We start from the raw sequence: 9,866 nt of genomic DNA on the forward strand, positions 1-9,866 counted from the left end.
AATCAAAAACTAGAAAAAGCATTTCCAAGAATGGAAATGGTGTGACTGCTGATAGCAACTGAACGCTGTTGCAGAATTAGCAAATAGTGCAAGCAGTGATCACCATACAAATGTTTGACCAAGGTCGGAATTGAACCCACACCCTCATGGTCATTAGACTTCCACTCTGCCTCTAGGCCACGGTGCACACACAGTTGCAGAGACTGTTGTCTGTTAATGATCTGCACACTGTCAACATCAAGAAAGCTTGAGAGTCAAGCTTGAATGACTTAGAATGAAAATTTCTGTGAATTTCAGGCTGAGAGCAGCAGTTTCAACATGAAGCAAGTTATCAGAAGTCAACAGAGGACAACTGGGAAAATAATTCACTATAATTGTTGTTGAGGCAAGAATTGAACCAGCAACCTTCAGGTCTCCAGACCAGCAAGCTAACCAGTAGGCTACAGACAGAGACAGTATGTGAGGGGTAAAGAAAACCTTTGATAAGAGGATCACTGGCTTCTGCTTAAAAAAAAAAGTAAGGAATCGAACCCATGACCTCATGATCAATAAACCTTTACTCTGCCACTTCGCCACAGAGAGCACAGACATAAGCATGTTTCAGACAGAGTTGTGGAGAATTCTCAGCATTGGGCTGAATGAGAGCAGAGAGCTCCTTGGCTGCATTTAAAAAATATTTTAAATTATTATCTAAGTCTCTTTGCATTTTTGACCAGAATTTTAGCCAGAAGACAAGTGTGGCTACAAAACTGGAGAAAATAATTTGTCTAGAGTTTAATTTGCAGAAAAAGTTAAATATTTGAAAAAGTATAAATAGTTAAAAAGAGAAAAGTAACGCCGATAAAGTTCAAAAAAAGCTGCACGTTTTGATATATGAATTGTTGAAATAGCACAACACCTAACACACTAAACATATGGCCACAGAGAACCTGAGTTACAATGAGCTTTATACTATGAGGAATCAAAGACTGTCCAATGACAGCTGAATAATTGGAATCAAAAGTCAAGCAATGATGTGAAATGACTGAGGCAGGAATCGAACCCGTGACCATATGATCACTAAACCTTTACTCTGCCACTCGGCTACAGAGAGCACACTGCTTTCAAGACTGTTGTCATTCATTGTAATGTGATGATGTGCTGCAAACTGGTATGAGTAATCAAGGAGATAACAAACACCTGTAACCAATTGAAGGCGGGGGAGGAGAGCAGAATTCAACATAACATAACAAGAATTCTTCCCTTGGATTCGAACCAGTGACCTTAGGGTTGGCAGGCAGTTACCCTAACCCCTACACTACAGAGGAGTTGTCAAGAAGAGAGGTTGAGACTTTGATGAATGTGAGATTTTTCAATGATGCTTAAAACAAAAATAAATTAATATAAATTAGCCACACCTAGTAAGAAGAGGACTTTTTTGTGACCTGTGACTATTTTTTGGTGAATTAAAATGAATTAAAAAGCACTTAACAGCAAGTTACAAAGTTGAGCTCCTTCTCCTGCTGATGTGAAAAAAATGCATTGAGCTTAATGAGAGCAGAGAGCTCCCTGGCTGCATTTAAAAAATATTTTAAATTATTATCTAAGTCTCTTTGCATTTTTGACCAGAATTTTAGCCAGAAGACAAGTGTGGCTACAAAACTGGAGAAAATAATTTGTCTAGAGTTTAATTTGTGGCCATGCTGACAGTTTAGCCAGAAAAACTCTAGAATGTTTTTTTGCCTCTCTCCACTCTGACACCACTCTGGCTCTGCTCGTTAGACGCAACACACACACATTATAAAGCTGAAAAAAATCAGAAAAAGTTAAATATTTGAAAAAGTATAAATAGTTAAAAAGAGAAAAGTAATGCCGATAAAGTTCAAAAGAAGCTGCACGTTTTGATATATGAATTGTTGAAATAGCACAAAGTATGAAGGACTAGAAGAAGACCGTAAAAAGGCGGAAGAAAATGGCCAAACAGAAGAACAATAGTGTGACTGCTTCAGCAGTCACACTAACAAGAGTTCTTCCCTTGGATTCGAACCAGTGACCTTAGGGTTGGCAAACATCCACCCTAACCCCTACACTACAGTGGAGTTGTGAAAAAGAGAGGTTGAGACTTTGATGAATGTGAGATTTTTTGTGAAAAAGTTAAATATTTTAAAAAGTATAAATAGTTAAAAAGAGAAAAGTAATGCCGATAAAGTTCAAAAAAAGCTGCACGTTTTGATATATGAATTGTTGAAATAGCACAAAGTATGAAGGACTAGAAGAAGACCGTAAAAAGGCGGAAGAAAATGGCCAAACAGAAGAACAATAGTGTGACTGCTTCAGCAGTCACACTAACTACAGGCTTTATCAATATTCTGAATTTAAATTGGCAACTAAAGTAATGAGAGCAAAGTGCTCCGCGCTATTTCAGCACCACGGTGCTGCGTTGCTGGAGCAGCCACTGGAGGCAGACGGACAGACAACTGTCTCCTCCATTATTACAGTAAAATCTGCCAATAATATCAAATTTTAGTTGTGCTCTTGCTTTTATTTCTCTGGTAAGTTAGGACGTAGCCTACTCATAGATCGCCTGTTTGGAGGCATTTTAACCCCACGAAAAAAAGGAAAGAGGAGGAAAGTGATTGACAGACGTCAATCATCAGGTTGCGCACGTCAGGAGGAAAGCAGGGAAAACAAAATGACATTAGAAACACTAAGAGAAGAGGAATAATACTGGGAGAAGGAAAACCAGGGTCTATTGATAGTTTGCGGGCCGTTTTCACGCTGTTATTGATATTTCCTGCCGCATTATTAATTAGGAGCGAGTAGTACGGTGTGGCATGATACACGCACTGGCAGCTGGGGGCCCCCCTGGCGGCCTTATGTTTCAACCGTTTCAATTGAAACGGGCCCCAGCCACCAGGGGGGCCCCCAGCTGCCAGCCACCAAGTAAAAGACAGTACAATAATTCATCACCTAGGTTTTACCTTAACATACACACACACAGGCCTACTGTACATCCACCGCCACACACAAACAGCTCTGTCTACCAGTCACACACCCGTGATCCGCTCTGATGCGCGTATCATGCCACACGCGGTAATCGCTCCTAATTAATAGGCTAATACGGCAGGAAATATCAATAATAACGTATAGGCTTACCTTTGAAAACGGCCCGCAAACTATCAATAGACCCTGGTTTTCCTTCTCCCACTATTATTCCTTTTCTCTTAGTATTTCTAATGTCCTTTTGTTTTTCCTGCTTTCTTCCTGACGTGCGCAACCTGATGATTGACGTCTGTCAATCACTTTCCTCCTCTTTTCTTTTTTTCTTCGGGTTAAAATGCCTCTAAACAGACGATCTGTGAGTACGTCCTAACTTAACAGATAAATAAAACACAGCAAGAGCACAACTAAAATGTGACATTATTCTCAGTTTATTTACAGATTGTAATAATGGAGGAGACAGCTGTCTGTCTGCCTCCAGTGGCTGCTCCAGTGGCTGCTCCAACAGCGCAGCACCGACAGTGCCTGTAGATGCGGCTGTCTGGCCGCATGTCTCGTCCTTTCCTTGTCCGTGGTCGTGGTGCTGAAATAACGCGGAGCACTTTGCCCTCATTATTTTTGATGTCAATTTAAATTCAGAATATTGTTAAAGCCCTGTCCTCGTTTTTTCTGTTAAGTCCTGGTTTCCTGCCCTGATAGTGATTTTACGCGTACCTGGGATGCATGGATAGTGCGTTTATTGCGTCCATTCAGGGAAGCATCAGCGACACATGGGCACATAGCTGGCAAATAATTTTATGTTTAACAGGATAGGGCCTCATATGAAATATTGAAACGGGCCCCCAGATGTATAAGGCTGAGGCCCGTTTCAATTGAAACGGTTGCAACATAGGATTCCGTTTGTTTGCCTGGCGAGGCAGCAATACCCTGCCGTAAAAAAAATATACAATTTCTAAGTATTATAGTGAAACTGATTCCAATATTATCACTTTCATTAATACATTAATGGCTTACAACTCGGATTTATTTGACTCATTACAGATGGACAGTTGTACTACTTGCGGTACAAAGGAACACCTCAAGCACTTAAGGCAAAAGTGGTATGTGGGCAAGAGGAGGCAAACACAGTGTTTGTAGACTTTCATGCAAGCAGCATAGGTGCACACTGTGGCCAGAAGAAGACTCGGAACGCCATTTCTAAAAGATTTTACTGGCCTGGCATGTCAGAGGACATAAATCTGTGGGTCAGTATGAACTAATGTTTCCCATCACACAACATTCCCTTTATTTTATAAATTGTCTGTTAATGCTACACTCTAAACATTTACATGGTGTAGAAATAAACATGCTTTTATGGCATTATAAATCACACAGATTGAGAACATTGTAATACTTTGTTCATTGGTTGTTGTTATCAGGTGAAGCAGTGTACTGCATGCCAGGCCAGCAGCGTTGTCATTAAGCAGGAGGTGGAATACACACCAATAAAGGTAAGAAAGAATTTTTGTTTTTGTTTCATCTTTTCCTTTTACACAAAAAAATATAATTAACAGTAATTTCACTGGAAATATGAAACACATTTAATGAGTTATATTGTCTTTGTTATAGGTCAGCACACCATTTGAGCTCATTGGGATGGACCTAATAGGAAAACTTAAAACCACGACAACAGGCAATCAGTACATCTGTGTACTGATTGATTATATGACAAAGTGGCCCCAGGCATACGCCATCAAAAATAAATCAGCAGAGGAGGTGACCCAGTGCATCTTAAAGTTTGTTTACCAGTTCGAATGTCCCAAGAGGATTTTAACAGATCAAGGCCGGGAGTTTGTTAACGAAGTATGTATGAAGAACTTCTATTATGAAATAAATATACATAACAAACATCTAGTGCAAACAACTTTGGAAATGGCTTATTTTACTCTTAAATAAATGTTCAGATATCATAGTCATATCTTATTCCATCTATGCATTTTTTACATTTACTGTCATTATTTATCCCTAATACAGATTAATCAAAAGGTCTGCGGAATTTTGGGCATTAAAAGGAGCCTTTGCTCACCCTATCACCCGCAGACCAATGGCCTTGTTGAAAGGATGAATGGGACCATCCAGAGGTATGTCTATTTTAACACGTAGAAATAATTTTGAACTTCATAATTAAAAAAAAAAAAAAACAAGCACATATAAGACTTAAAAAGAAGTGAGAAGTGCTCTATTATTTTTCTTTTTTTCTAGGGCACTGTCCAAATTGGTCAAGGAAAGGCCCGAAAATTGGGACACACATTTGGATCCTGTCATGTTTGGCCTGAGAACCAAATGCCAAATGACAATAAAATATTCACCATACTATTTAATGTTTGGTAGAGAGGCGAGATACCCCTCCCAAATACCTGAACAGTACAGGGTGAGTTGCACTCTGTATAATAAACAAACTAAACTAAGTATAGTCATAATGTAACATTACAACAACACTTTGTGTGTTAGTGCTTCAATTTAATTGTGAATTTTTTATAGGTGGATAGCAGTGTTGAGGACAACCTCTCTGTTGAGGAGGTTACAGAGGGCATCCTCAAATTGGATGATGCACTTCTGAGTGCCATTCAAAACACTAAACCTCAAAAAAAAACAAAAGGCAAAAAACCCACTCCTCAGTTAAAGGTGGGGATGAAAGTTCTGAGGATGAATGTGAGGAGCCAGCAGAGGAAAGGGGGTAAATTAGATACCTTGGACCATACACCATCTTGGCCATACAAGGAAAAAGTGAGGATCTGCTGGACAGCCATGGAGTGACTGTACCAGATCACTTGGTTGCTTTTACAGAGGAAAAAGCAAGAGTTCCCCACAAACTCATCCCACCCACCACCCCCTCATCGGCTGTCCCATCCACCACCTCCACCTCTGCTGCTCCACCCACCACCTCCTCCTCTGCTGCTCCACCCACCACCTCCACCTCTGCTGCTCCACCCACCACCTCCTCCTCTGCTGCTCCACCCACCTCCACTGCTCCACCCACCACCCCCTCATCGGCTGTCCCACCCACCACCTCATCCTCTGCTGCTCCACCCACCACCTCCACCTCTGCTGCTCCACCCACCACCTCCTCCTCCGCTGCTCCACCCACCACCTCCTCCTCTGCTGCTCCACCCACCACCTCCACCTCTGCTGCTCCACCCGCCACCTCCTCCTCTGCTGCTCCACCCACCTCCACCTCTGCTGCTCCACCCACCACCCCCTCATCGGCTGTCCCACCCACCACCTCATCCTCTGCTGCTCCACCCACCTCCACCTCTGCTGCTCCACCCACCACCCCCTCATCGGCTGTCCCACCCGCCACCTCCTCCTCTGCTGCTCCACCCACCTCCACCTCTGCTGCTCCACCCACCACCCCCTCATCGGCTGTTCCACCCACCACCTCATCCTCTGCTGCTCCACCCACCTCCACCTCTGCTGCTCCACCCACCACCCCCTCATCGGCTGTCCCACCCGCCACCTCCTCCTCTGCTGCTCCACCCACCTCCACCTCTGCTGCTCCACCCACCTCCTCCTCATCGGCTGTCCCACCCACCACAACCTCCTCAGGGCAAAGGGCCGCTGCCCTTTCAGGTTAGCTGCCTGCCTCACATCCACAAACTCCTCAGCAAGCACCTGTTTGATAAATGTATTCACTTTTATTAACTTCACTTGCAGTTTTAAATGTTCAGGGTGAAAATTTTATGGGTGGGCTCCGGTCTGCTAAATATTTATAATCAGTCATAACAACTCAGAGGATTTCGCAAATAAAGATGACAGTAAAATACAGACATAAATTGTGAATTTAGTGATGAGTTAAAAGTTCTGCTGAATATTTTCCATCAGAAAACTTGAAATAGCCTGGAAGTCGAATACACATCAGAGTAATCCAAATTTAAACAATTGTAATGTATTACACCCTTAATATATCACGAATAGAAAAACAACATTTTTGTGTACAAAAACATGTTATTCAATAAGGTTAGCATTTGAGCAAATTTATTTTGTATCCCAAGTGTAGTTTATAAGAAGTCCTCACAGAATGTAATTCTACAACTTTAAAACTTACTTTTAGACGCATGGGAGGGGAAGAGGGGTTATGTCCTCTTTTCCAAAATTGGCCCATATAAAATCTTCTTTGGGGACATTTACAACACTGGGCCACAAAGGGAGTTTGAAAGTGAGGTGAGGAGTTCTTTTTTCTTTTGAAATGGTTTCTGTATTGAGCATACCTTTACTGTAAGTTAGGCACAGTAATTTTTAATTATTTTTTTGACATGCAAAATATGTTTTGAACATTTTATTTTTAAATTACAGGTTATCAATGCATATCTGACCCTGCTTGTCAAAAAATATAATGACGAGAACACAGACAAGGCGTTTGTATTGGACTCATTTGAAATCACCCGCATTTGGGAGGGACAGAAACCCAAAGTTGAGGTAATAAACAATATTATCTCATGTTATTGCAATAATTAATACACCAAAATATGCTACTGTATAATCACCAGACTTTTTTGATTTCTTATGTTATCTTGCAGATTGACCCACTGCTATACAATTTCATCGTGGGTATCGTAAACGAGGGTCATCACTGGATGCTGGTGGTAATTTTGTGTGTGTGTGTGTGTGTGTGTGTGTGTGTGTGTGTGTACATGGTGAATATGCAGTCTGCATAGTATTGCTGAAGAACTTTAACGCTACTCTTACAGTATATTTATTAATTTTGAACTCTATATTTAGGTGATCTTGCCAGCAGAGAAAAAAACTCTTTTTCTGGATCCACTGGGTGAAAAAAAAAGATCAGTCAATCACTGCAAGAATGTTACAAGGTAAATTAGTATGAATTCTTCTTTGACACTTAAAGTACATTAGGTTAAAAAATCATAGACAGCAAAGTAAAATCTGTGTATAAGAGTGAAGTAGACATAAATACATTTTTTATACTGGCCAGACTTACGACACAGTGCTGTATTCCAACAAAAATGTGGTTTGAAACTGTAAGAAACTTTGCATATTTTGGTGTTATCAAATTTTTAATGACATTGATGCAATGGACATTTAAAATGTTCATTGTATCAAAAGACTTTTCAAGTAACGTTGCACCAATTTTTACTACATATTATATGTATTTGTCTTTTAGATCATTCATGAGACACAGGGGGCTAAATCCCTCAAGATGGGCATGTGAGACCATGCCCCACCCAATCCAAAATGATGCAACGTCCTGTGGGGCCTATGCATTGAAGGTATACAGTATGATTAAGCATACTATAAGAATTTGAATGTTTAATCACAAGCAGTAAAAGCTCTTGGGTCATCAAAATAGCAAGTTTAATTGATAATGTGCACATGGCTATTGATGATTTGATGTAGTCAACATTTACTAGAGACGTCTGAAAGTTCTAACATGTACAACTCACATTAACTCCATCATTGATTAGATGTTATAAACTCTGAACTTTGCCTTAAGTGTTTGATGTTACACAAAAACTTGTTTAATAACCATGCATGGATGCAAAGGCATTACAAGTAAATTCATTAAAAAATTGCACTGAACAGGTGCAATGATCGTTTTTGTCAGTACAGCTAAGAGTATCACTCTAAAGTAGGGTTATACAGAGGAAGAAAAAATGTAAAATAGTTAAGAATGTTATGGCAGTCAAATTTTACATGCACTGGGTTGCTTTAATTAATTAAAATTACACAAAGATTAAAGCTAATGTTGATGTTGGGCATTGTACAGTTCAATGACATTCAAATAATTATTTTAGGATTACTGTTCCTTCCCATGATAAATACATTCTTGCATCTTTTATTCACAGTTTGCTGAGTGCATCTTGGGTGGACTGCCCTTGCAGTTTGACAACTCCACTACAGGTGTCAACCATATAAGAGAGGGCATTGCAGTCTCTCTTCATGAGAACACAGGTTATTCTTTTTTCTTACATTTTAAAATGAACATATATTAGGCTCATTTGCTCTGACAAACATTACTCATAGTTAAGAAAATTATGTTTATTCCATGTTTTTGCAGATGACTTGTCAAACCTCTGTCACATCTGTGGGGAGCTGGATGGGGACACCAATTGGGTAACTGCTTATGTTTTCTTTGTCCTTCTTAAGCTTTTTTTTTGTTTGTTTTTTTGTCTAAACATCATTTCAAATGTCATGAAAAAAATGAATACACAAAGCAAAATACATTTTAGTGTTTAATATTGTAAATGTCTAATAATTTCAGATTGGCTGTGACATGTGCCCACGGTGGTACCATAGCACATGTACAAAGAAGCCAGGCAGAGGAAAAAAGAAGACATTTATTTGTGCAGCATGCCAGTAGCAAGGGTAGCTACTGGCTGGTAACCCCATGGTACCATAGCACATGTACAAAGAAGCCAGGCAGAGGAAAAAAGAAGACATTTATTTGTGCAGCATGCCAGTAGCAAGGGTAGCTACTGGCTGGTAACCCCATGGTATGGTACCATAGCACATGTACAAAGAAGCCAGGCAGAGGAAAAAAGAAGACATTTATTTGTGCAGCATGCCAGTAGCAAGGGTAGCTACTGGCTGGTAACCCCATGGTATGGTACCATAGCACCAGAGGTGGGTAGTAACGCGCTACATTTACTCCGTTACATTTACTTGAGTAACTTTTTGGATAAATTGTACTTCTAAGAGTAGTTTCAATGCAGCATACTTGTTACTTTTACTTGAGTATATTTCTTCAGAAGAAGCGGTACTTTTACTCCGTTACATTGAGCTACATTCCGGTCGCTACTCGCTACTTTTTCTTATCGATCCAATGTGCAATTTGTTTATGTTTTAATGGAGATACTTCCGAGCCTCTGTCACATGACTGCGTTTCACCAATC

General features: G+C 40.3%; 1 long non-coding RNA gene across 1 annotated transcript; it reads left to right on the plus strand.

The window, feature by feature from the left end:
• The first annotated feature begins 8,171 nt into the window (after window positions 1-8,171).
• Window positions 8,172-9,255, plus strand: LOC146960972 (uncharacterized). Its single transcript, XR_015035323.1, has 3 exons — window positions 8,172-8,243; window positions 9,032-9,087; window positions 9,236-9,255. It is a non-coding gene; the product is annotated as an uncharacterized LOC146960972 (long non-coding RNA).
• The last annotated feature ends 611 nt before the right edge of the window (window positions 9,256-9,866 follow it).

This window comes from Trachurus japonicus, unplaced genomic scaffold, assembly GCF_045865225.1.
Source record: "Trachurus japonicus isolate A0001 unplaced genomic scaffold, Traja_1.0 AP029741.1".
NCBI lineage: Eukaryota > Metazoa > Chordata > Actinopteri > Carangiformes > Carangidae > Trachurus > Trachurus japonicus.